The sequence below is a fragment of the Plecotus auritus genome (genome assembly GCF_963455305.1).
Source record: "Plecotus auritus genome assembly, chromosome: 7".
Taxonomy (NCBI): Eukaryota; Metazoa; Chordata; class Mammalia; order Chiroptera; family Vespertilionidae; genus Plecotus; species Plecotus auritus.
In genome coordinates this window covers 38,285,869-38,313,274 of record NC_137774.1, presented here as the reverse complement: position 1 = coordinate 38,313,274, position 27,406 = coordinate 38,285,869, and the positions used below count along the sequence as shown (strand labels likewise).

The 27,406-nt window shown below is 54.9% G+C and overlaps 1 pseudogene across 1 annotated transcript in view; it reads right to left on the bottom strand.

Annotated features, from left to right (window-relative positions):
- LOC308252554 (phosphofurin acidic cluster sorting protein 2-like) overlaps positions 1–26,386 on the bottom strand; it is a 58,090-nt pseudogene extending 31,704 nt beyond the window's left edge. The window contains exons 1-8 of the transcript in view: positions 26,366–26,386; positions 24,668–24,802; positions 16,400–16,537; positions 14,850–14,968; positions 10,819–10,932; positions 10,511–10,628; positions 9,950–10,076; positions 8,039–8,115 (exon numbers count right to left, since the gene is read on the bottom strand). The product of the transcript in view is annotated as a phosphofurin acidic cluster sorting protein 2-like (transcript). The remainder of the gene's footprint in view (positions 1–8,038; positions 8,116–9,949; positions 10,077–10,510; positions 10,629–10,818; positions 10,933–14,849; positions 14,969–16,399; positions 16,538–24,667; positions 24,803–26,365) is intronic.
- Positions 26,387–27,406: the final 1,020 nt, after the last annotated feature.

Sequence of the window (27,406 nt, the reverse complement as noted above, 5' to 3'; positions counted from 1 at the left end):
GAAATAGGAAGCCTGAGACCACAGGCTCGGGGGAGGCCCCACGTGACGTGGGAGTGACCACAGGGCCCCACGTGACGTGGGAGTGACCACGGAGCCCCACATGACGTGGGAGTGATCACGGCGGCCCCACATGACGTGGGTGTGACCACAGCGGCCCAGGATACTGCAGACATGATTCCCGGACTGCAGCTCCGAGCCGGGCAGAGGAGCCAGAGGGCTGGATGCACTTTACCGGGTCCATCCCGATGCGTCTGGAACCCCAGTCCAGAACACACCCTGCACCAAACTTGCATTCCAAACTGAAATTTGATCCTGGTTCTTTAACAACATGGAGACAATAACACACACTTTAATGGGCTGTTTGGATGACTAAGTGAGATAATACAGTCAGTTCTGCTGAAATACTTGTTTTGAAAATGGTAGTTTGGTCCAATGCCATTGATATATTAGAAGAAAATATAACACAAACTGCATGTTTGAATATGCAACCCTCCCATGAGAATATTAGGTGCACGCGGAAAACCGCACCCAGCTAAATCGAGCTGCATAGGAACACACAAAGCCCACATGGACACAGCTCCAACATCCACCAGCCTCAGGGCACACCACTGTTATGAGCTGCACCCCTCCACATCTGGCGTTACTGCTGTCCCGGGGTTTCAGAAACTCTTACTCCACCTCTCGGTAACTCACACACGGCAACCCTTCCAACACCGGCCTTCACAATCAAACTTCAGGTCTGACTCAAAGTAAGAACACCGTGTTTATTGTAGAGTTTATATATTTCTTAATCCTCTAACGTGTAAAACTGTGCTACCGTTTCCACTCAGTAGTGAATGAATTTTTTTAATTAGCAATGCTGTTTTATTTGAATTACAATAGAATCTACTTGATAATTTTCAAAAATGCAATTTCCAACTCTAAAAGCAAGTTTTTTGTTTGTTGTTTTCATCTTCATTGTTGAAAGAATTACCTATGTCCCTCTTTTTCCCCCATGGACCCCCTCCAGCCCACCCCTGTCCCCCGCCCCAGACCTTCACAAACCATGAATTTTTTTTAATCCTCACCCAAGGATATGTCCATTGATTTTTAGAGAGAGAGGAAAAGAGAAAGTGAGAGAGCTGTGAGAGGAACATTGGTCAGTTGCCTCCCGTACGCACCCCGACCAGGGATCAAACCCACAACCGTGATAGGGAATGTGCCGTGACAGGGAATCGAACCGGCAACCTTTAGGTATACAGGAGGACGCTCCAACCAACTGAGCCATACGAACCAGGACTAGTGAATGAATTTTTATTTTTATGTGTCACTGACAGCGTTTGTAAGTGTTATGTCCTTCGCTCTGTTTTTCCCACTTGCACAACTTTGCACAGTGTTGTGATTTTTTTAGGAACTAATATGTTGTGTTACAGGAAAACTGGCTGAATATGTACAACACTTAACCTCGTGGTAACAGTCAATACATGTCAGCTGCTGTTCCAGTTATTACAATAACAATCATCATGGAACCTCTGGCGCTTGAATAACACTTGCCAGTTTTTTTCAAAGCTCTTTCCCAATTATAAACTCACTTCTCTCCTCATGCTTCCCTTGTAGATGGTTTTTCCAATTACACATAAAAGAAAATGCAAATCCAAGAGGTTAAAAAATTTGCCCAAGATCACACAACCAAGTCCCAATAAATAAAGGCCTGTTCCTTGCCTTCAGATTTCTTAAGGGAAAACACACACACACACACACACACACACACACACACAAACACACACAAAACCTCCAAACATTATAAAACAAAGTGTATCTATGTAAGAGTGTGGCCATGCAGGAGTCAAAGGGGATAGGAGGGAGGGCACTTAATCATGAAAGAATCCCTGAAGAAATAAACTGGGACTCTGGAGAGAAAGTGGGCAGAAGGAAGAAAACCCCAGGTTGAAGACAAATCGGTGAATGGCAGGGGTCTCAAACTCAGATGCCCACCTGGGCCAGGCCGAGCAATAGCAGGAAAGGGTGAGATCCTCCAGGTGTAACCGAGGGAACTACGGTGCACAGGCCCCACCTAGGGGCCTCTGTAAGCTCTGAGCAATCCCTGCCACTCCACAGGCGTGGATACCGCATCGGATTTGTAACAGAAGTGGGAAGTTTCTGTGATTTTCTAGGTTTTCAAAAAATGTTTGTTGTCAGTATTTTGTTTATTTTTTTTTTAATATATGTTTGTTGATTTCACAGAGGAAAGGAGAGGGAAAGAGAGAGACACATCAATGATGAGAGAGAATAATTGATTGGCTGCCTCCTGCATGCCCCACACTGAGGATGGAGCCCACAACTCAGGCACGCGTCCTGACCGGGAATCAAACGGTGACCTCCTGGTTCATAGGTTGACACTCAAACACTGAGCCATGACCGGCCAGGCTGTAGTCAGTTTTTTAAACATCAGCAACTCATTGGGAAAATTTAAAACACTTTTGAGGCTAAAGTAACACATCTGCAGGCCCCACATGGCCCGGGGGCTGCCAGTATTCAACCTCTGGTGAGTTAAAGGTGACGCTGGCTTGGGGGTGGGGCCCCAAGCAAAGAAGTCTGAACACTGATGGACACAAAATATGTTATTTATTGTCAATTCCTGCAAAGACACATTTAAGCAACAAAATATACATTTGTCAACCTTTTAGAATTTGTTTTATACATTAACAAATACAATGTGCTACCATAGCAATAAATTAAATGTACACTATTTACATGACATAGGCAGTCAGGGTCCACACGTCACCCCCTCAGGAAGAGAGAAGGAAGGGAAGTCACCACCACGGGGGGCCTCGGGGCCAAGCTGCACCCCTGGGGCCCTGCGCCTGCCCAGAGGAAGAGCTCACATGGAAAGGCATCCTTCCCCGGGCCGGGGTGTGGAAGGGGAGCGCATGACAGGGAGCGTTGGCGCACATGCCAAGGAGCAGCGAGGGGGGACTGACCCTTCCAAGCGAAAATGTCACAAGATCAAAGACAACAGCGTTGAAGTTCCAGCCTTCCCACCAAACACCCTCTCCCCGGGACTGGTAAGGCACAGAGCAGAGCCGCTGCCCCAGCACCTCTCCCTAGGCAGGGCTCCTGGTCCTTGGCCCTGCTGGGGGCTGTCTCCTTCCTTCCCCAGGGGCCCATGGTCCAGCTAAAAGGGGGGACATGTGGGTTTGGGTTGGGCAAAGGGCTCGTGATGAAACAGATATCAGAACTTGTACTAGAGAATGCCCCAACCGCCCCTGGCAGGCTGCGGGACAGGCTTGGCAAACCCCACTGACCCACCCTTGCCCTTGAGGGAGGGGTAGCCAGAGGCTGGGAGGAGCCGCGGGGTCCTGAGCGGCCAGGTCCCTGCCAGACAGCTGCAGCCCTAAGATCTGCCTGAACCCCAACCATCCCCCCCACCACAGACCTGCCTCTACCTCAGGACTGAATGAAGAAGGTAGTGTTTGCATTGGCACCTTAAACCCTCAGGGCGAGAAACTGAAACAGGCTCCCTCCCGTCCTGCCTGGTCACCTGCGTCTACATTTTCACTAACCACCGTGGTTTAAGGATCAGGGAGAATCAAAGGGTTTTCTCTTACACTTTTCTTAACTGAAAAAAAGGGAAACTGAGTGTCGGATAACTGCGTCTACGCCCTGGCCTCCTCCCTGCTTACACGCCCGAGTGGAAGGGCCAATGTCACTGAGGAACAAGCCACTGAAATCTCTTTTCCCGCCTCGTCTTCAGGGCCCAAAGCTGCATCAGAGCCCCAGGCCCTCTCTGAAAAGTCCCAGCGAATATCTCTCCCGATGAACAGCCCCACCAGCACCCTGGGCGGCTCACACCCCCCAGCCAGGGCCCAGACCCCAGCTCACCGGCTCCCACACCTCAGAGCCCCAGCACACGCAGCCACTTGCTGCTCCAGCCACGTAGGCGGTGCGAGGAAGGGCCCTGGGTTGCGTGTTCTCAGCCCGGCTTTGCCGCTGGCTGGTCATTTGGCCTCAAGCAAGTTATGCTCCCCTCTCGGGGGCTGAGGCTTCTCCTCCGGACAATGGCCTGGCTGGATTCGATGCTCAAAGAAGCCGGGGGGGGGGGAGGGGGGGGGGGCGTGAACAGCAAAATGCTCCCGACAAGGCTGAACCACAGAATCGTTTTCAGGAAACCCCGTGTTCCACTCATGACAGAAGCTCCAGCTAAGACCCCGCAGAAGCTCTTCCTGCCTCCGTTTTTAAGCATCATCTGAGCAGAGGCACCTGGGTGCCTACAGAGCCCATGGGCAGTTTCTTCCATGAGCCAGGCGGTTCCCGCAGCCAGAGGCGCAGCGGGAAACACTTCTCCTGTGTCGGGGGCCACACACAGAGCCCCTCGGGTACCAGCATGAGCACCATCGGGACGGATCTAGTTACAAGGACCCGTGAGGCTTCAGCACATCTATGAGCCCCAAAACTGGGCGCAGCAATTAACGGAAAGACATCTGAGCCCAGAGCAGATGCAAGGAGACTGTCCAGGCACGCAAGCTGCCTGCCCCGTGGTCCCGAGGGCCTGGGACGACTGCGGGTCCTGCTTCTCCTCTCCTCTCCCCTCGCCCTGGCCATGTACATTCTGGAAGCTACAGGATGGACTTGCTAAAGATGGTGATGCAGACACAGAGGAAGGGACCTTTCAGATCCTTCCCAGGCATCCCCGTTAGCAGAGGGTAGACCCACTGCTCAGGCCTGCGATTCTTGGGGCAGACCTGTGCCTCTCGGTTTCCGGGACATGCCCAGCCAGCCTGGCCCCGGGCTCAGAGGCAGGAGCAAGGCCGTCCTGGGAGGCGAGGGCTGCAGGAGGGTGGGGGGCAAACGGTGGGGGAAGGTGGGTATGAGGTTCCGAAGCAGGATGGAGCGGGGACCACCTGGAAACCCCAGAGGACCCCCCCAGACCACGAACACAGCACCACCACCCAGCAGCTGCAAATACCAGCTCTCCAGAGAAGCAAGCCAGAGCCTGGGGTTGTTTTTAAAGAAATGCAGTTCGACCTTCCAAGTTCCTTCAGAAACCCAGCCAACAGTATGCCGCCAGGACCTGCAGGCCTGGTCACTGCAGCGGGTGCTGCTGCAGGAACGTTTAATCCACCCCACGCGGACATTTGTTGACCTTCTAACCAGAATAAATTCCACGGGGCTAGGACTTGAAGTAGACACGTTTCCCAGACAGTGTGAGGGGAGGGGCCAACCGGCCTGCAAACAGGACCCCACAGGATCCACGTGAGTGGGGGACGAAGGACCGAGGTTTTGCTCTCATTGCAAAAGCAAAGGGGAAACGGTCACAAAATCAGGTGTAACATTTATATGCCTTACTCCGGAATAAGCCCAGATCCGATGCAAATAAAGCACTGGGCTGGAGACCCTTGTCATCTGCTCGTTAAAGCCCTGGCCGCCCGTGTCACAGAGGGCCCAGGTGCACTTGAAACTGCCGCACCTCCAAGGGTCTGCTCTTCAGACTCCGTTTTCCTGGAGGACACTCAGAAACCACCGAGGACTCGGGGGTGGGGAGCAGCCAAGGAGCGGGCTGTCCCACAGAGAGCACGCTGGCTCACCCCCGGGGAGGTGGCTCTGGCTGAGGGGCCCTGGCAGGCAGTGTCCCAACTGCATCAGCTGGGGCCCAGGCTGCAGGAATCCCACCTGTGTGACAGCTGCCTGTAGACCCACAGTGGAAAGGGGAACAGGAGACTGGGGAAAGAGGGGGTGGCAGAGATCGAGCCCGACAGCCCAAGGACACAGCCCCCGGGCAGCACTAGGCCTCCCAAAGATGCCAGAACGTAAGCGCAGAGGGAGGCCGCCCCTTCCCCTCACCTGAGTCCTCCACCCTCGCCAAGGCCTGACCGCACCTGAGTCCTCCCACCTCACCTCCCCGCTCTCACCAAGAGGTGGGTTGAAGTAACTCCCCACGAACCTACGAACCTCCGCCACCCGCAGGGACAGGGATCCTGGCCTGGCCTGGGTCTCAGGGTCTCCAGCCAAGGCCCAGGCACTCACTGCCTTGCTCCTTCCCAGCTCCTCCTCTCCTGGCACCCACCCCTTCGTGGGAAAAGCATCTGCTCAAAGGGAGAGACTGGCTCCGGCCTCTCCCACAGCAACCACACAGGAGCCTGTGTGAATGAGGCCACGAGGAAGAGTGTGGCGCCCGCTCCCACACGCCCAGCCCTGTTGCAGCTTCACCCAGCCATGCCCGGGCAGCAGGGACAGAGGCCCCGGCAGCTGTCAGCAGATGGGGAAGAAGCTCCTAGCACAGAAGCAAACAGATGTTGGGAGCTCCAGAAATGTGGGAGCGACAGAGCCGACTTCTACCAGGACATCCTCAAGGAGCTACAGACTCGGCTGCTGGAAAAGTGCTCCCTCCAGCAGCACAAAATGCCTGCCTGTCAGGACCCGGCGCCGCCCCTCCCCAGGCACAGTCCCCTCCGGGCCTCTGCTCCCCACCACACCAGGCTCTGCCTCTCGGTTCTCTGAGTCCCCAGTACCCAGACCCCTCTCACCCAACACTGGCTGCTGCAGACAAAAACAAGGTAACAAATGACCCAGACACACAGCACATTGGGGGTCAGGAGCAGGGGAGCCTGGAGGAATGAGGCCTTGTCCAGAGATGGGGAGGTGCTCGCAGGGTGTCTTGGCAAAGGAGTGGGCAGGGCTGTGCCGGTCGGGGCACTGGGACAGGTAGCCGGTCTGGTGGGCAGGTGGCCCGTGGAGCAATAGGCCTGTGACAGTCAGAGTAGTGAATGGCACCCCAAACTGCTAGGATAGGAGCATCTCCAAGACAGAATCAGGGCTTCCCTGGAGGAGACAAGAAGGAGGGAGGCGATCAAACACGGGGTGAAGGAAGGAAGGGCAGACACGTGTGCCCATGGCCACAGCCCATGGATATGCTCGGACAGGAGGGGCCCACACTGGGTGCCCGGCGTCAGACAGCCGGGAAGGTGGGCATCGACAGGAACCTGGTGAACAGGGTCTGCAGTACAGGATGGGAGCTGAGCGTGCCGGCACCCCCAGCTCACCTGCTTTTTTACAGATCAGGTTTCTACAAATGGGCTCAGCTCTGGCCCTCCCCTTGGTTCCAACTGTGACTCTCAGCCCTGCAGCCCCATAGCAGGGCAGAAATCAGAGGGTCTCTGCTAACTTCACCCGCACAAGTTCAGGTCTTGGGGGGAGCTGGGCCCAGGCCAGATCTGCTGAAAACCACACACTCCTGCCCGCCCCCAACTGGCTGTGGCTGCCAGCAGGGTCCTCCCTCAGGGCGCCGCGCAGTGTTTAGGGTGCTGAGGCATCTCTGGACACTCGGGTAGGAGAGCTCAGCCCAGAGCCCTGGGAAAGGCCACTGATGGCAGAAAGGCAGGGGCAAACGGACACCTCTCCCTCCAGGAGAGGAAGCAGCTCTGGGCGACTACCCCAGCCAGGCACCTCTGGGGCAAGGAGACCAACTCAGTGAGTCCAGCCCAGACCCACACAACCCTTCCCATCCACACCGAGGCCACCCGCCTTCCTCCCATCCTGGGCCCCATCACAGAGGCTTCAGAAGAGGCGACTACCCTACCCAGCCGTCAGGGTCTCGGGACAGTGTCGGGTTAGCAGGCCCCGTGGCCACAGCAGGACACACACTTGACCCACCTTTGACAGGCGAAGGTCTCCTCTATCACATTAGTGACCCTGTTTCAAGAAAAATCCACGGGAGATTTATAAAACTAGGCAACATAACCCCTGCCGACTGCACCTTCTGTATGCCCAGCTCTCCACTCTCCAGTGAGCTTGGAAGGGACCCAAGGCCCCAGGAGCCAACCATTCACAACTCACATCTGTGTGTGTCCGAGGGTGCGGCTCTAACACAGGACATGGGGCAGAGGTGGCTGGCGACCCCCAGGCTGCTGCACCACGTGGCACCAACTGTCTCACCCCCAGGTGGGACCAGAGGTTCCTTCCCCCGCTGTGACGTGCCCAGGAAGGAAGGCTGGCTGGGAGGAGGTTGGAATGTGGGATGCGGGAGACTCCCGCTGCCACACCCACACCCATAGATCCTTACTGCACTGGAGCTCGCATGGCTGAGCTTATCAAAGCGGAATTTCAGGTTTGACCTTGGGGAATTTCTGCCTTTGGCATCTAGGAAAAAGAAGAATGCCCATGAAGAGGGTGGGGCTGTGGCGGTCATGGGCTGCTGGGGAACTGGGCAGGGAGGCCAGAAGGGGCGCTCCCCTCCACCAGACACTCTAGCTAACACACCAATTCACAAGAGCCAACCCTTAAATTTTTACAAATGTTGTGAGCTGGTTGTTACACACACAGTCACAAGCTTAGCCCTGACCAGTGGCTCAGCGGTTAGAGCGGCAGCCTGAGCGATTCCTGGTCAAGGGCATGTACCTGGGTTGCAGGTTTGATCCCCAGCCCTAGTTTGGGGCACATGCAGGACGCAACCAATCAATGTATTTCTCTCACATCAATGTTCCTCTCCCTCTCTCTCTCTTCCTCCCTCCTTTCCACTCGCTCTAAAAAAAATCAATGGAAAAAATATCCTCCAGTGGGGATTAATAAAAAAAAATTAATTATAAGCTTATAATTAAGTGATATTCATCAAAGGTAATAAATACTCAGAAGTCATCGCTTCCTCGTTATTTCACTACATTTTACCACTCCCTATTCTTTTAAGGTTATTTACATCAGTCACATTGGTGGCTTGAGATCAGCAAATGCTACAAATCAACTTAATCTGCTGTTTTGTTGCTGAGACTTCAGAAACTAATGGAGAGAATATTAGCAATATAGATGCAATGTGAAAGTGTATGTGTCTATAGCACTGCGAATAACACGGAAAACTGAGTAAATATTCTTCCGGTATTTGAGGCATGGGAAGGCTGAGGAACGTGTCCAATGTCACATCACTCGTCAGTGGTGGACCCAGGGTCCTGTGCTTGCCCCCACCCCACCGTGCTGCCCTCCTGGAGGGCGGGACCAAGGCTCTGACTTCTGGGCACCCACAGAGCCCATCAGTGCCTACCAGGCATGTCTACCGACATGCCCCTCAGGTGCCAACCTTCACCCTCTCCCCAGAGCCGGCTCCTCCTACTCTGTCCAACTGCAGGGATCCCAGAACCCCGAAGGCCCAGACTCCTTGCTCTCCCTGAAGCCCCGCTACTGAGCCCCGAAGATTTACCTCCTTGGCATCTCTTGAATCCAATGCTCCATCACCCCACAATCCACGGCCCATCACCCCTCACCACTCACTGTGACCCTCGCTGATCTTCCCCCCTGCACCTGCTCCAACCAGTCCTTCCTCCTGGGCCAGCTGCAGCCACAAAATGGTCTTTCTCAACACCAGATGGCGCTTCTCTACTTAAGAACCTTCAAAGACTTAAGACCTTCCCATGGCTTCCACTGCCTGCAGGACAGAGCCCAAATCCTCACCAGGGGCAGCCCTGGCCCTGTCCCCTAACCATGGTCTCCTCTTTCACGTGTCCCCTAGCACCCTGGCCCTGTCCCCTAACCACTGACTCCTCTCTCACCTGTCCCCTGTCACCATTGTGAACTCCAGCCCCCCTGACCCACGTGTGGTTCCAGATCACGGCCTCTCATGTGCTGTTCCCTCCACCTGCAATGCTCTCCCCACCTGGTACCCTTGCATTTTGAGGACCATCGCTGTGATGGGGGGCCCTGAGTCGGAGATGGGGAGGAGCGAGAGGTCCGTGGAAAGAACCTCGGCTTTCGACTCACACAGTCCCAACTCCTCTCTGAGCTCGGTTCCCGTGAGTAACGAGAGGACAAGAACAGGCCCTGAAGGCTGATGCACAGACACAGTGAGGGAGCAGAGCTCAAGGCCTCACACTGGGGTTGGACCGAGACTGGCCAGTTACAGACACCTGGGGCTGGCGCCCCACAAACAGTGCTCAGGGCACAGCCCCCGCCCTGGCTGCGTGGTGCACACCACGTGGTGCACACCGACCTGTCGGACTCCGGCTCATGATGATGGGGGTGGTGGCCGCCCCCAGGCTGGGGCTCTCGCTGCTTGGGGACGAGCTGTAGACAAACACCTCCTGCTTGAAGGGCGAGGTTGTGGACGGCTGGCTGCTCTGGGGAGAGAGGCCGGGTGAGCGAGGTGGGCCCACCCTCAGCTGACCTGGGCAGCCCCTGCCTCCCACTGCCCACTTGGACACGCTCTTTCCTCCTGCTGCCTCCAGCCCTGGCTCCCCTCCATCCCCAGGCAGTGCCCCTGACCACACCCATGCAGCGCTGAGCCCTCTCCTCTCCAGCCAAGAACTCCACGGCAGGGACACGCTCAGCCTGACCTCTGACCCTCTGCTGCTGCTGCTCCTCTGTCACCCCAGGGAGACCCTAAACCACCGCTGCCAGAGGGTGGAGATGGCTGGGTGGGCCACCTCTTGTTTCCATACTCCCCGCTCTCCCCGGAGCCTGGAGGGGGCTCTGCCCACAGGAGCTGTTTTAACACACCGAGCGGTGGGCCCAGGTGCCTCCCTGCTGCCCAGGTTGGCCAGGCCGCACCTACCCCACTGTCACACTCCTCCATGGCCTCGCCCTCCCCGGCCGTGCTGCTGAAGCTGCTGGTGCTGGAGGAGGAACGGGAGATGTTGGCCCGACCATTCTCCTTCAACTTCATGAAGGGCCTGCAGGGGGGCGGGAAGGCGGCCCTGGTCACACGTGGGAGCCGAGGGCAGGGCAGGCCCCGCAGAGACTGAGTGGCTCCCCGTGGCCCTGCCTGCTGGCTTGTGCATTCCAGGGGGTCCCCAAAGCGGGAGATGCCAGAGCAGAGGCCTATTCCAGGTCCCGCGGGGCTAGAGCCAGCTTCACTCTTACTTCTCCTTGCTGGGGCAGATCTCCGGAGAGTTGGGGTTGTACGAGGTCTCAGACTTTATCTCCTGAGAAGAGTGCCCACCGTCCACAGTCTTGGGGTTGCTGGATGCACTGTCACTGAGGAGATGAGGATGAAGAGGGGTGAGCTGGTTCCCAACTCCCACCTCACTCCAGGCCCGAGACTGCACCATGGGGTCCTGTGGGGTCACAGCATCCCCGACAGAGCACAGCCTCCGGGCCATCTATCCCACCATGCCCCCATCAGACAACAGGGTTTTCTGCTTTGCCAGGGTCCCTCCTCTGCAGGCTCCTGGGTGAGAGTCCAGAGCTACCAGGCAGGAGTTCCGGCTTGAGGCCACCGAGCCCAAGTCCATCCCAGCTGGCAGAGCTCTGGGTCAAGGGCTGGCCACAGAGGGAATGGAGTGAGGTCTGGGACATCCACCATCACAGCCAGCACACACGCACCCCTCGGGGCCCCGGCAGGGCCACGGCTGCAGAACGCCAGGGGACACCCTTCACACAGACTACAAAATGGCTCCCCGGATACGTGTGCTGAGTGCTGGGAAGGGCTTCTGGGTAAACAGGCTACTCCCAGCCAGCGCCAAGGGTTTCCTTCTGCCGTTTAACAAAGGCCACAAACACTGCCCATCAGTTGCTCAGTGTCCACTGTTGGGGCCCTGTCACTAATGTACTTTTATTTTCATGACAGCTTCATGGACATACAATCCACATACAAATCACTCATTAAAATTGTGCAATTCAATGGTTTTTAGTATATTCACAACCATGACTACCATCTAATTTTAGAACATTTCTACCCTCCCTCAAAGAAACCCCACTCACTCACAACCACTCCCATTCCTCCCTCCCCCCAGCCCCTGACAGAATCTACTTCCTGTCCCTATGGATTTGCCTATTCTGGACATTGCATGTGAATGGAGCCATACAATACGGTGTGGTCTTTTTGAGAATGGCTTCTTTCACTCAGCTAGTGTTTTAAAGGCTCATCTATGTTGTAGCATGTGTCCATCATACTTCACTCCTTTTTATTGCAAAGTAATACTTCACTTTTTGGGAGGGCATGTGGATCGTTTCCGCTTGGGGCTACTATGACAATGCTGCCACGGACATCCGTGTGCTGGTGCTTATGCAGACACTTGTGTTCTTTCCCTTGGGAGTGCACCTGGCAGGGAATTGCTGGGCCTTGTGGCAACGGCACGGTTAACCCTCTGAGGAGCTGCCAGGCCGTGGTCCAAAGCAGCCTCACCAGTTCACATTCCCACCAGCCATGCACGAGGTTCCAGTTTCCCTACGTCCTTGCCAACACTTCCTTCTTGTCTTCTGTATTTAACCATCCTGGAGGCATGAGGTGCCCCGATGTACTTCTAACGAGGTCACCAGGGACCTCCTCACTGTCCACCCCACCAGGGGCTGGGGTCACTGTGCTCTGCTCGGCTGCCACTGCAGGCCTCTCTCCTGCAAGGTCTCCTGCCCTAGCTTCCGAGGGTCCCCCCTCCCCAGGCTCTCTTCCTCCTCGCTCCCCTTCCTTCCCTGTCTTTCACTGGCTCTGCCTCCTTTCTCCACTTGCCCTTAAGTGCTGGTGTTCCCCAGGCATTCTCCACACCCTCTTGGGTGAGCATATTCATTGATTCATCTTAAGCACCACCTCCTCCAACCTCCCAGTGACTCCCACCTCTCCTTCAGTCACCGAGTCTCTCCCAAGCTCAAGACCAGCAATTCTGAGCACTCAGAGCCCTGGGTCTCCCTACTGAGTGGGCCACAAGGACTCACTCACACACACAGCTTCCAAACAGAGCTCTGCATCCTCCTCCATCACCGCCCTCGTCCTGCTTGCCCACGCCCGGGGCTGGCACCACCGCCAGGGCTACAAGAAGGCACTTGTACACGTGGAGGTCAACCTGCCTGCCTCCCTTTCCTTCGTGAGACTGTAAGCTCCTGGAGGGCAGGTTTGTGTCTTTGGAGCTCCTGTCTGAGCTCTGAGCCCCCACACACCAGGCACTCAAGGGATGCTGCTTGCCGAATTCAACACCAGGTGGGCTCACTGACTAAAGGATCAGAAAGATAATTAGCAAGAACGGGGTAAGTAGGATATGAGAGCTGTTGAGCTGTGTGAGTTCTTTACATATTTTGGAAATTAACCCCTTCTCAGATGTTCATTGGATAATATGTTCTCCCATACAGTGGGCTCCCCTTCCTTTGGTGGGTGGATTCTTTTGCTGTGCAGAAGCTTTTCAGTTTCAGGTAGTCCCCTCTGTTTACTTTTCCCTTTGCTTTATGCTAAGCAAAATAAGCCAGTCAGAGAGAGGCAACTATCACATGATCTCACTTACACGTGGGATCTAATGAACAGAATAAACTCACGAACAAACAGACATGGAAACATGGAACTGACAGAGATCTCAGAGGGAGCGGGCGGGGCGGGAGAGATTAACCAAAGGACCTATATGCATATATGCACAGCCATGGACACAGCCAGCAGTGCGGTGAAGGCCTGGGAGGGGTAGGAGCAGGGTGGAGGGAGCAAAGCGGGGAGAAATGGGGGACATCTGTAATAAACAATAAAAATAAATTCTAAAAAAGGAAGGAAGAAAGAAAGAAAGGGAGGGAGGAAGGAAGAAAGGAAGGAAGGGAGGGAGGAAGGAAAGAAGGAAACAAACTCTGGAAGTCCAAAGGCATGTTTCACGAACTCTGCTGTCAGAATCAGGGGAGGCTTCCATAAAGAGCACATGTGAGTGAGCTTCGCAAAAGGAAGCACAGAAAGAAACGACTCTGAGCCGCATTTCTAGCTGGGGCCAAACTGCGAGACCCATTCTGTCAGGTGCAGGGACCTCAAAGCTGCCCGAGTGGACGATGCACTGAATGAGTGACAGAGGACATAGGGGACGAAGCACTGAATGAGTGACGGGGGGACATGGGGGACAATGCACTGAATGAGTGACGGGGGACGTGGGGGACGAAGCACTGAATGAGACACGGGGGATATTGGGGACGAAGCACTGAATGAGTGACAGGGGATATTGGGGGACAAAGCACTGAATGAGTGACGGGGGACATGGGGGACGAAGCACTGAATGAGTGACGGGGGATATTGGGGGACGAAGCACTGAATGAGTGACGGAGGATATTGGAGGACAAAGCACTGAATGAGTGACGGGAGATATTGGGGAACAAAGCACTGAATGAGTGACGGGGGATATTGGGGGACGAAGCACTGAATGAGTGACAGGGGATATTGGGGGACGAAGCACTGAATGAGTGACGGGGGACGTGGGGGACGAAGCACTGAATGAGTGACGGGGGATATTGGGGGACGAAGCACTGAATGAGTGACGGGGTTATTGGGGGACGAAGCACTGAATGAGTGACGGGGTTATTAGGGGACGAAGCACTGAATGAGTGACAGGGGGACGTAGGGGACAATGCACTGAATGAGTGACGGGGGACATGGGGGACGAAGCACTGAATGAGTGACGGGGGATATTGGAGAACGAAGCACTGAATGAGTGACGGGGGATATTGGGGGACGAAGCACTGAATGAGTGACAGGGGATATTGGGGGACAAAGCACTGAATGAGTGACGGGGGACGTGGGGGACGAAGCACTGAATGAGTGACGGGGGATATTGGGGGACGAAGCACTGAATGAGTGACGGGGGATATTGGGGACGAAGCACTGAATGAGTGACGGGGGATATTGGAGGACGAAGCACTGAATGAGTGACGGGGGATATTGGGGGACGAAGCACTGAATGAGTGACGGGGGATATTGGGGGACGAAGCACTGAATGAGTGACGGGGGATATTGGGGGACGAAGCACTGAATGAGTGACGGGGATATTGGTGGACAAAGCACTGAATGAGTGACGGCGGACGTGGGGGACAATGCACTGAATGAGTGACAGGGGACGTGGGGGCCTGACGTGGGGACCAGGGTTAGACGGAAGCCATCGCTCGAAGCTGAAGCTGCGGGCAGCCCTCCCGAGGGAGCCCACCCACGCCACTTGGACACTCACCACCGCGTCCGGCTGTCCCCTTGGCCTTCAGAGCCCGTGTGCAGACGGGGGAAGAGCCCCGACCGCCGCTTGATGGGGCTCCACGACTGGTTCTTCGCAGTTGCCGCCGCCACCGGAGGCTGCCAATGTGACCACCAAAATGAGGGCTCACTCCCCAAACCCAGGTCTCCTTCCCTTCACCCCCCTTCCCGGTCTACAAAGAGCCTGTGCACCACCTCCCACCCCCACAGCTGGTCTGGATAGATCCCCAGAAACACAGCAGGTAATCGCTAGAACAGAATTCTTGGAGGAACATGGGGTCAGGGCCACCCTAAGGAGAACCCCAGGTACTGAGAGGAAAGGATGACTGAGGGGGTCACAGACTGGGAACCACAAAGCTGAGAGAGTCCTGGGAGTGCCCTGGTCCAACTCCTCGCTTTACTGAGGAGGTCCTGGAGGAGTCGAGGGGCGAGGGAATTTGGTCAAGGTCACGTAGCAAATCCCTGGCAGGACAAGCATGCGGTCCACATGCACCCACAGGCAGAGAGAGCCTGCCAAGCATGTGGCTCTGCTTCTGCCACGTGTGGGGGACGACGGACGAAGGGTGGCAGAATGAGAAGGGGGAGATGGGAGCCCGCCAGGCCTCTAAGCCCGTGTTTGCCATTCACACGCAGTGCAGCCTTGGGCAAGTGGAAGAATTCTCTGGGCCCCAGTCTCACCCACAGATTGGAGATAATTGCCCGGCCCTGCTCCCTTCACAGACCCGCTGGGAGGAACAGGATAATAGCTATGAAAACACTATTTGGTAAATCAAATGCATTACACACGATCGTTTACAATACCAATTGTCAGTATCGTGGTGGGTATGTTCTGCTATTACAAAAAAGAACAAGAAAACCCCAACGTGCACAAACACAAAGCCACTTTGCTTTATAAAAGGAGGGACGCTGGTCCCCTCACCTTGCCAGCTCCTGGTGCAAGCTGACCAGACCCAAAACCGGGACCGGCCAGGCTCTTTTCTTAGAACTGTACACACAGCGATTAAGAGCAGAGACTTAGGATTTGGGCGACCTAAACACGAATCCCAGTTCTTCGGCGTAGCTGGGTGACCTCCAGCAAGTTACCTAACCCCTCGGGGTCTCCCCTTCCTCAGATGTGCAATGGAGAGCACTCAGCACCTCCCTCAGACAGCTGTCACAGGGACCCATGAGTTACTTAGCTCAGTGCCTGGTGCACCACAAGCAGGGGGCAGCTGCGTGTCATTAGGAATAACAAAGGGAGGGCCCTCTCACAGTCCCAGGGCCCAGGACCACTGCACAGGGCTGGTCCTGAGGAGGCCCAGGTGTCAAGGAAACTCCGAGAGCAGGACAACAGGTGCGCTCCGGTCTGGGCCAGCCCCAAGTGCTGCCTGGCTGGAGGCTCTCACTTCAAGGGGAGGGGTCGCCCCTGGGCAGCCTCAGTCTCCCTCCCCATCATTCAGCTCGCCCTGCTGATCACCTGGCCCAAACCTGAGTGAACACACCCCTGTCCCCACCAAGGCCTGGGGGACCCCAGGGCCCGCAGACACTCACCGAGGAGGTGGTCTTGGTGACCTCCACACTGTTGTGGGAGATGCCCCCGCTGAGGCTGCCGGGGAGGCCCCCGCCGTGCGGCTTCTTCTGGCTGGTCACCATGGTCTCCATGGAGTGGCTGCGCACGCGGATGGCCCTCTGTGGGGACAGCAGGTGAGGGAGGCCTGAGAGTTGGAGCCAGGCCTCTCCAGATGACCCCGCTGCCTCAGTGGGATCTGCAGACACACTCCAGGCTCTCCTCGCTCCTCTCTCTCGCTCTCGCTCTCTCTCTCTCTCTCCCTCTCTCTCGGCGGCCCACATGCTAATCACTACAGCCTGCAGAGGACTTTCAGAGGCTCTGGGCACGTGGCACTCTGCAGGCAGAGGCGAGGGAGGACACTGGACAGAGGAGTCTGAGGGGTCAGTGCCCCAGATGCCCTGCAAGGTGGACAAAGGTTGTTACAGGGAAGGAAAGTGAGGCTTGGAGAGCTTACCAAGCCTGAGCTTCCTCATCTGCAAGTCAGGAATGACATGGTCCAAGCAGCAGAAAACTAAGCATTCTCCTATATTTAAATACCGGGTATCCATTCTGCGTCACCCCAAAGTGTGCCTGCTACAACTTGGTGTATGTTCGCAGTTGGTGCACTGTGGCCAGAGCACTTCCGGGTCCGTACACTGAGCCACACCACACCCGCAGCGGCTAGAGATGAGCCCGCAGCTGGTGCGGCTGCCGACACAGCATACGCACTCTCAGACTCCAGGCTTTCGGCCTCAGAGGGCCTGGAGCTTCTCAGGCCGCGTGGAGCCCTGTGGCCACTTAGGGCCACCAAAGAACGAAGGGCCCATCTGTACACATCGCGGTGTCCAGGAGGGGACAACCAGGACAGTCACTGGTCCCGGTGCCTGCAAGGATGAGAACAGTTAAAATGAAGATTGCTGCGCCCACAGCAGGGAGAGGGCGGGGAGGTGCCGGCTGCTCTCGGACTGCTCGGCAGAGCTCTGCCGGCCACCTGTGTTGCTCTGGAACCTGACCCAAGGTTAGAGTGAGGCAGACAGATCCCACCTGGACCCAAGGGAGGATTTCCTGACACGGGAAGTCCTAGAGGCTTCCACCCACCATGTGGACGATGCTCCCTGGTTCTGAAGGCCTTCAAAGACGACAGGAGTTCTAGGGAGGGAAGTTTCTCTCCAGGATCCCCTAAACCCCACATCGTTTCCCTTTGACCAGTCATTCAGTCCCTCGATAATGCGGCCAGGTAGCCACACATACAAAGCTCTTAGCAGAGCACCCGGCACATACTAAGTACCCAATCAATGTGGCTGCTCTTCTTGTTAATAGCAAGCATTTGTCACGTGCTACCTGTGTGCCCAGCACTGCAGAAACTGGGAGAATTTTAGGAGGGGAGTCAAAGACGTAGGAGAGACGGCCCCTGCCTCCAAGGAGTGTACAGTCAGCAGGGAAACAAAACATCCCTAAACTTAGGGCTATGGAAAAGGCCCAGAGCCGCTGTGTTAACCAGCTGTCCAGGTCCCCACGGCCTCAGAGCCACATGCAAAGACTCACGGATGCAGACATTACCAGTTGCTCACATACAAGTGCCATCCCCCCATGTTCCTTGCTGGCAGAGCCACAGTCTGGCCCAATGTCCCCTCTTCCTCCACAGGACAAAGGAGTAAATCATGACCCTCTCAGGCAGTCACATCATCCAAGCCCTTGCCAGTGGGACATGAGGGGACGTCACTGTGGGCTTCGAGGAAAGATCTCCTCTGATTCCCAAAAGAGGTGTGACACCTCTGCACCTAGGACCGCAGCAGCCGCCATGGGCTGTGAGGGGTCAAGCCTACGGGCGAAGCTAACAAGATGGGGATGGCAGAGGGGCAAGGGGATGGAACCTGCCTGCCACTGACTACGCGGAGCCATGAGCCACCTGGGCCTTCTGGTTAAGTGAGCTAGAGGATCTTCCTCATTGCGTGAGTCAGCTGAGGCGGGGAGTTCTCGGAAACCTCAGCTTCAAAAAACTGATGCAGAAGGACAAAGGTGGGACACTGCCCCCATCCTCACCTGGTTCACACCCCACGTGAACCCCATGTGTCTGTTTACACGCTCCACGTGTCCACCTACATGGAACGGATGCCCTTCCCTCCCTTGAAGCATTGAGTCTACAGAAAGGTCGTCCCAAGAAAGCAGCAGGAATGCTGCACCCACCCCAAATCGCAGGTCCCCCGGGAGCTCTCCCCAATGTCAGGAATTTGCCAAGCTCAGGAATGGCCGAGGACCGCACCCTGCCTGCCTTTCAATCCTGGGAAGGAAGCTGACTCAGGAAGGAGGGCCGTTTGCAAAGATGATGGTCTGGAGGCGAGCTCCCCTTGAACGAGGCAGGGAGCCCACCAGCCGTGTATCCCTGTTGGCATTCATCTGGCCTGGCCTGTCTGAGCCGAAGATGTCCCCTCGAGGGACTTCAACTCTCTCTCTTTCTAGACCACAGAAGAGCGTCACCTAGCAACATGGATAAACAGCCAGCACCTTCTCTTCATTCCACCACCCAAAGATCAGTCAGACGTGTGCCCTTGGGAAAACTGAAGGCAGGGAAGGCGTGGCACCACTCGGAGGTGTCCTTGGATAAACAGTTTCCTTAAATGAGTCACGTGCTGCATCAACTCAACCTCATTCCATTCTGTTGGTGCCTCGTGTGTGCCGCCACCACCATCGTCATCAACTGTGATATGTCAATGAATCATTTATGTTCAGATGCTTTCTCACGGTCTCTCTGCAGAGGAGATTAAATGAGCCCTGCGTGACGGCAGCTGATCCACTGAGCTTCACACACGTGATCTTATTGCATCCTTCCAGCTCTGAGATGCAGAGAAGACAGACACAGAGAAAAGGTCCTGAAACGCAAAGGACTGCCGAGGGAGGTCACACCAAAGGTAAGAGATGGAACCAGGACCCTGGGTTTAGATGAAAGGGTCCCAAAAACCAGCCCAGCTTGAACATATAATTCAACTGGTTGATGGACTGAGGGTGATTAGAAACCAAGTGATTTCGGCCTCCTTGACATTAGGGAGGACTCGTGTCCTCAAAAGCCGTGGTGCTGCTGAGTCAGTGAGGTAAGTCTGAGGACACAGTGGCTGGCAGGGAACTCCAGGGATGTGCGGGGCTTGACTCCTGGTTCCCCCCAGCACGGTATGTGAGCCTCTCTGAGACAGTCTTCTCCCCTGTACAGCGTGGTGATGGTCCCCATGTGAGCATGACACGATGGATGACCAATCCCTGGCATGACACCTGCTTACTCAAGGTCATCTCTCCTCCCCACTCTTAGGGATGGGAAAAGAGGTGATGGCTACCTTGAAACCCTACAATGATGCTCCATTTGGACAAAATCACGCAGTGACATGGTCTAAAGAATGTCACATGTCAATCTGAGGTAGAGCTGGACACACTAGCCTTTTCAAATCGGTCAGAAGAGTCAGGTACAGGGCGAAGAAGAGGACAGAGGGCGGTGATGTGGACAGAGGGAGGCAGGAGAGAAGAGGACAGGCCCATGAAGCCTTTGCTGGGGCATCAGGAGGTCTCCAGGGACCACCTGGCCCCTCTCCCACTCAGGCCCTGCACATCCAGGCCACAGTTCATATCCTCTCCACTTGCACCTTCCCAGGGATGGGCTGCTCACTGCCTTCGTGGGCGAACACCCTGGCCTTTGAAAAGATCTTCTGCACACCACACTGAAATCTTACCATTTCCAGATGTTGGCGCCATGGACTAGTCTGTTCCATACTTCACACAACTATCCCTATCTGTCCTCAGATGCTCTCCTCCAAGCTCATCACCTCTGGTTCTGTCCCCCACCCTGAGTCACCGCAGTTTCCCAGCCCTCAGCACACCTTGGGGGGAGTGAGAAAAGAGGGGTGGAGTCACTCCCGCATGTCTGCGTGTGTCACACCAGCTAGTGTCACAGAGGGAGCCCGTCTCCTCCGGGCCTACCCCAAACCCCACTTCTTTACAAATGGGTTTTGTGAGCTGTTTCAATCTAACAAATTCAACTTGGGGGACCTAATGCACAAGGATAACACTAAGGGAAACGCATGCTTATCTGTACCAAGTAAGCAACAGAGGCAGGGCCGACGGAGAGAAAGATGCTAATTTCTTGCCAGCTGTGATGACCCCCTAATCAGAAGAATCTGAGGTCAAAAACAGGGTCTTCTGCCCCTTTGGCAGCACAAATAAAGGAGGAAGGCTGATGGGAGTAGGAAATATCCCTCCATGTCTCCTTTCAGTCAGACCAGAGCTCCAATCCATGAGCTGCCCCAGCCAGGGAGGGCACTTTGCCAGAGTTACTTGCAGAGTGGCACTCTGGCCACTAGGGGTCAGAGCAGACCAGTGCATAGGCTGCCAGCCCCTCACAGGTGGAGAGACATTCACCCAATATTCCTGCTCTCCTTTGTCCCAGTTCTGGGGTTGGTGGTGACACTCTCCTCTGGCCCTCAGGGCCCCCTTCTGCATGAGGTCATCAGAGGGTTGGGCTAGCTCAGGGTTTCTCAAAATGTGGCTCCCACGTGCCTTGTGTACATATGTTGATACATCAAGTAGCATCCCTTTCCCTTTCCATTTTATTAGGGACCAACAGAAACTTCAACAGCAGGCAGTGGCTGAGCATGGCATTTGAGAACAACAGTTCAGAGAATAATATTTTTCAAATGTGAGTAATACCCAGCTGCTTGAAAAAGAAAACTATTCTGGGTGGAGGAGGGCAATGGGGGAAGGAATGCGGGACATCTGTAACACTGTCAACAATAACTAATGTGTATGTTTTTCAAATAAAACTATTCTTGCAAAACTCCAAGACTATGTCCATACACCCCCAGCACCGGTGGCGCCGGCTGCACTGGCCCCTGCCTACTTACTTTTGTCTTTCGATGGTGAGTCTCACTGCCAAAGTTTAATCTCGACTGGAAATGCATTTTTTATATCATCCGCTATGTAAAAATGCAAAATGTGTAAATGTTTGTAGAACTGGAGGATTCCCGAGAATATCCCCAAGCTTCTCAGAAGCAGGTCTAGGCGTCCATGAACTAACTGTTCTGTTTCTCATGGAAGAAACACTAAGCCGACAGCCAGTGAACTGAAGCCAGACGTGGAGAGGAGAAGAGCTACTCTAAGTGGTGTGAGGAGCCAGGAGCACAGCCTGGGGCAGTGACGGGTCTGCTTCTAGGCAGAGGGACAAAGGGTCCCTGGGCTGTAGGGGAGGGGGAACAGCCACAGAGGCAGGGATGGGTGACTGGGGTCGCTGTGAGCCCTGGGACTTCTCGATTATGTTTCTGTGTATCTGTGTGAGGAGACCTGTGACAGCAAGGAGACAGCAGGAACTTCTCCTCCTGGAACTGTTTCATGCACCACTCTTGCAAGGACTTCGTGGCAGTCCAGACGGAACGCCAAGAGGAATGCCAATAATTCTGACACCACAGCACCGTCCAAGGTGCCTGGGAAGAAATAGCGAAACTAAAGACAGTTTCCTGAGCTGGGGCAGACCACAGCCTGGGACACCCACCGAAGGCAGTGATGGAACGCATAGGGCAAAGAGCTCGTGCCCCGACGGGAGGAGGAAACAAAGCTACTCATATCCGGCAGAGCTGGGAAGGTGTGTTTTGGGCGACTGACCGTGACGGCCCCTCCCTCACCCCACAGTGCCCCTCGGACACGGGCATGGAAGCAGAAGGTAGAAGGGACTGTCCTCAGCCCACAGTTGGAAGGAGTTAGGGTTGAAGAGAAAACTTCCCTGGATTACTGGATCAGAGACAAGGAATGGGCAAGGCCTGAAGATCTCCCTCCCCGTAGTCAAGCCACTGGAGTCGGCCCAGAGGCAGGGGACTGGGAAATGGCCTCGCGTCACTTCCTTTAGACCCGCAACCTGAGGTCGCTGCCGGGCCGTTTTATCCGCTGGGCACCGTGGGCATGGTGTCCATGGCCTGCAGGAGTTGACAGGTTACAGAAATATTTGAAAACTGAAAAAACTATTGTTAACTCCAAAAGGCAGAGAGAAACCTGCAAAACAGAAAGCAGCAAATCACTAGATGTCTGCAGTCAGCAACAGCTCGAGTCATGTATAAATTACATCTGCTATGGATCCGGGAGCATTTGACATGCTTACCAGGATGTGGGCAGAGCCCACGGAGGTTTTCCTAGTTACCTGGTCTCCCATTCACCCCTCCCTCTGCCGGGCTAGCTGCTCTGGCTCCCTCTCCTCCCCCCTCCGCTTCCCCCCATCCCCCTTTCCTCTGAATCTCCATTTCTCCCGTTTCACCCTGGCCGCCACTGTCCATCAAGGCTGAGACAGATGTCCCAGGAATCTCCCACCAGCCTGGACATGCAGTTCGGCTCCTGCCTGCACCCGCGTGAGGAATCTCGGCAGCTGGCCCTTGGGGCCAGCAGGCCCTGCCCTGTGCTCTGTGCCACTGCCTGGCAGGGGGGCAGACCCCAGGCTTGCCGGGGCCAGGCTAGTGGGTGGAATCTCAATTGAGTTGGGACCCAGAGGCGGTGTCATGTGGCAATTGGGAACACACGCTTCGGAATCTGCCAGACACAGCTTTGATTCCCGAATCTGCTGGGTGACTTGGGACAAATTATTCCATTTCTTCGGGTCTCCATTTCCTCATATGCAAAATTACACTCCTAATTATTGAAACTGAGTATCAGTGATTCTACCCATAATCCCAGCCTCACACAGGGCATAGGGAGCAGCCGTGAGAGTTTAGCAGGGGTGGGCAAACTTTTTGACTCGAGGGCCACAATGGGTTCTTAAACTGGACCGGAGGGCCAGAACAAAAGCATGGATGGAGTGTTTGTGTGAACTAATATAAATTCAAAGTAAAGGAGTGGAGGGGAGAGCAAGAGAACCGGATAGAACAGCGGGATCCGGCCCGCGGGCCGTAGTTTGCCCACGGCTGGTTTAGAGGGATGATGGGTGTTAAGCTTTCACTTTACAGGGCAATGCTAACAGCGCACACGTTCACCGGGCATTGACTGTATTCCGGGCCATGCGACCTCTTCGGACTATTTCCATGAATTCTCCCAACAATGCCAAGACACAGGTCCCGTTGATCATCCCTGTGCTGTTAATGTAGCTCAGAGACTTGAAAGACTGTGCCCAGGATCACACAGCTGGGATTCTAATACAGGCAGGTCCAACCCCAACCCCACACACTGTCCCCAAAACGGTAGCTTTATAAATCCTTCTGCCACGGGCAATCAACAGAACATTGACTAAGAACCAGAAAACCAGGGTTTGAAACAAGGCTTTACCTCTGAGCGGGTGTGAGGTTTTTTGTGGGTTTTTTAAAATATGTTTTTATTGATTTCAGAGAGGAAGGGAGAGGGAGAAAGAGATAGAAACATCAATGATGAGAGAGAATCATCGATAGGCTGCCTCCTGCATGCCCCCTACTGGGGATCGAGCCCACAAACTAGGCATGTGCCCTCCAGACCAGGAATCGAACCATGACCTCCTGGTTCATGGGTCAACACTCAGCCACTGAGCCATGCGGGCCGGGCAGTGGGTGTAGGTTTGAGCAGTCCTGTGGCCTCTCATCCTGTCCCCTGTGTGGAACTGGAAATATCAAGACCCGTGCTAACCGGAAAGGGTAACAGCCAGGCTCAGATCAGATGCTGGACGTCAGTGCTGTGTGGACCAGCAAGCACTTGGCAAACACATGACAACGGATCTTCTTTATGCCAGGCCAGCGAAGTGGCTGTCCCAGATCCCCTTGAATACTCCCAGGGACAGGGAGCTCGCTACTTATTTTAGCAGCTCATTCTGGCTAGAAAGTCCTTCCCTTTGCAAAGTCCACAGGGACTTGCCTCTAACTCCATCACACTGGCCCTGGCCAGGTCCTCGGTGCCCTGCCAGCTGGAGAAATCCTTGCGGAACCCCACACCAGCTGCTGAAGACAGCGACGATCTGTGTCCTTGCTCCCGTCATTCTGCCCTGGGCGCCTGACCACAGAAGGAGGCAGGTGGGAACAGGAGTGTTCTTGGTTTGCACTGGCTCCTCCCCTGCTAACTCTTCCCCCAGCCCCAGACTCCGGGCCAGCAGGAGAGGATCCAGGTCAAGACACTCACACTCACACTTCCTGATGCCCCTGTCCTCTGCCAACCCCTGCAGTGCCCCTGCTGGTCCTGCCACATCTGGCTGGCACTGGGCTCTGGGGTCAGGATCATGTGGATCCTGGACCTCTTCCCTTGTTTGTCCCGACCCTCCCGGCCACAGCAATCGGCAGCCGCCCTTGTGCCCGTACCTTGAAGGACTCCAGGAATCCCCCGTGGCCCCCATTCTCAAACTTGTACTCTTCAGGGCCAAGTCCCAGCATGGCCTGTGTGTGGGCATGGAGCTCATCATGAAGGTTGTCCAAGAGGGCAGCCCTCGTCCGGTCCTGGGAGGGAGGAGGGTGGAGTTTGGGGAGCAGGCACTGAGGGCAGAGGGGGCTCCAGATGCCTGGATGAGGAATGCTCTTCGGGCCAAGTGCATCTTGGTGACGTTGTGGACCTCAGGCCAGGCGGGCTCCACGCTCACAAATGTCGCAATTGACACTACAGCTCAATGCCCAGCCCTCTGCTCTCTTCCCTCTGCCCCTTCTCGGTGGGCCGCCCCACCCTCCCAGCTCTACCTGACTCCTGGCCCGGCCCAGATCTCTACCCCAAGCTCCACATCCATATACCACTGCCCACTGCTCCTCTCCATCCAGATGTTCCTCCAGAGCCATCCATACAACCTCCAGGGGGCGCCATGCACCCAGATCGGGACTGGCCCTTTCAGTAACCCAGCCTGTGCAGGCACCTCCAGATCAGCAGTCCCTAGCACAGCTACCTCCCACAGGTGGGGGTGTCTCCGTGGTGCCAGCAGGCCAGTCAGCACTCACCTGTATACACAGGGCCACCTCCAGACATGCTTCTGTTGCTTCAGGAGCCCCCCTCCTTGAGATCCCATCATCCCGGTGGGTCACTCCTACCTCCTACCACAGTCTCCGACTAACCCCCCAATCAGGCCACAATCTTTAGGGACAAATTAGGCAACTGTCTCCAAAATCTTCTTCTGTTCCACCTGCAGGAAACTCGGTACTTGTCCATGAGGTTGCCTCCTCCACCTCCTACTCTCACCATTTCATTAGCACCTCAGTGCTGAGACCATCACCTCCCTCCAATTCAGGGACATCCTGTCCTCATCATACTCCGCAGCTTGTCATCATTTAGGACATGTCTGACTTCTCCCCGCCTATGCCTCACTCTCCCCTTACTATGGTCCATTCCCTTCCCCTTCTCATTCTACCCGCTCTCAAACTCAGGAACATCTGCTTCCCCTCTCTCCTCCTCACCAGGACTGCTCAGGAACTATCATGCCTGGAACCATCATGCCAGGGCTCCCAGAGCTGGTGTCTGACTTGCTCTCTGCTCAGCCATCCCTGTTCCTGTCCTGGGAACCAACCTCCTGATGATCCCAGTAATTGCAACCCCACCCCCACATCCCTGACTGTATCCTGACTCAATTCTGTTTTTCTAATTCTTCACTCTGCCTGAAATGTCTCTCAATGCCTGGCTTACCTGGTTAACATCCTATATCTCCACAGACTAGAAATGGCAAGTTCTCTTAGGGACTCTCTTTGGAAGTGGACACACAATACTTCTCCATAGAGAAATGTCCTCTTCCTGTCACCCTAAGCCCACTTGTGCTATGGGAACCACATGGCATCATTGTCCTCATATATCTGTATTCCAATGAGAATGGTGATGGAAAAGACTTTACCATCACTGGTCTCTAGTACTTAGCAGTTCCAGCACACAGGACTTACTCTAAAACCATTTTTTGTTAAAATGTATTTGTTCAAATTCTGGTCCATCCCATCTACTGTTACCAGCAATACTAAATGTAAAAAGGCCCATGGCCTCTAAGGTAGACCTAGCAGCCTCCCTTTACTTCTCCAGCCTTTGTTTAATCTCACAATGCTTCCCTCAATTGCCATGGTGCATGAAAAAGCAGGATACAGTGGGTAGACAAATCCTTATTCATCTTCTGATTTGCTTTAGGAATCCCATCCTAAGGAGCCTTGTGTGATCCCCAGACGGGCTCGTGTTCTCAATGCTTGTGGTACCCGGTCAACCCTAGGACTCATCACACCCCACTAGAATTTCCTTAATATCCCTGTCAGCCCAGAGACGTGCTCAAATTGAGGGCATGGACTGTGTGCCTGGTCCAAAGCTTATTCCCATTTGTTCTGAGACATTGCAGCTTTTTGCAGGGCAAGGAGCCTAAAAGGGTGTTAGTGCCATCTCTACAGGGTGGTTTGGAGCACTGAAGAGGATTGGTGTAAAGGGAGAAGCCAGGCTGTCTCCACAACCTTGTTCAGCCTTGGGGCGTGAGAAATAATTGCCTCTGGGATCTGGTGAGATGCAAGAGCCTCAGGAAAAAGCCCAGCTGAACCAGAGCTCAGGGGCTGAGGGCGGAGAGAGGCTCTGACCCCAGAAGAGATTTGGAAGCGGTGCCTGTGGAGTAGATGAGTGTGGACCCCGTGTCCTGGGACATTCCCTATCCCCTCTTCAGTGCTATGGGCCAATAGCGGAGATGCTCAGAATGCTGTTCCGTGCAAGTGGAGCAGGGTGGAGTTTCTGTCAAGGTGCAGGTGGCAGTCAGTGTTCAGGAACTGCTTGCTGCTGGTTAAACCCTACAGCATTCTGCAACGTGGACGCCAGGGGGCACTTAAGACCATATTTTGCCCATGTACTGGTGGGAGATGAAGTCAAACAAAATGTGGGTTCCCAGGGGCAGCCCTGACATAAAGGGTCCCTGCCCCAATGCTCATCAGTCAATTTCCCCCAAAGTCCCATTGTCCTGGGCCTTAAGAATGTCACATTTGTAGAGCAGATGGTTCCTGAGAGACTAATTATTCCCAACCTATAACTCATGGTAACACGCTGGAGGCCCAGAAGAAACAGACTTGCTCAAGGCTCTGAAGGTTTATAAAGTTAAATTTTATAGAATCTAA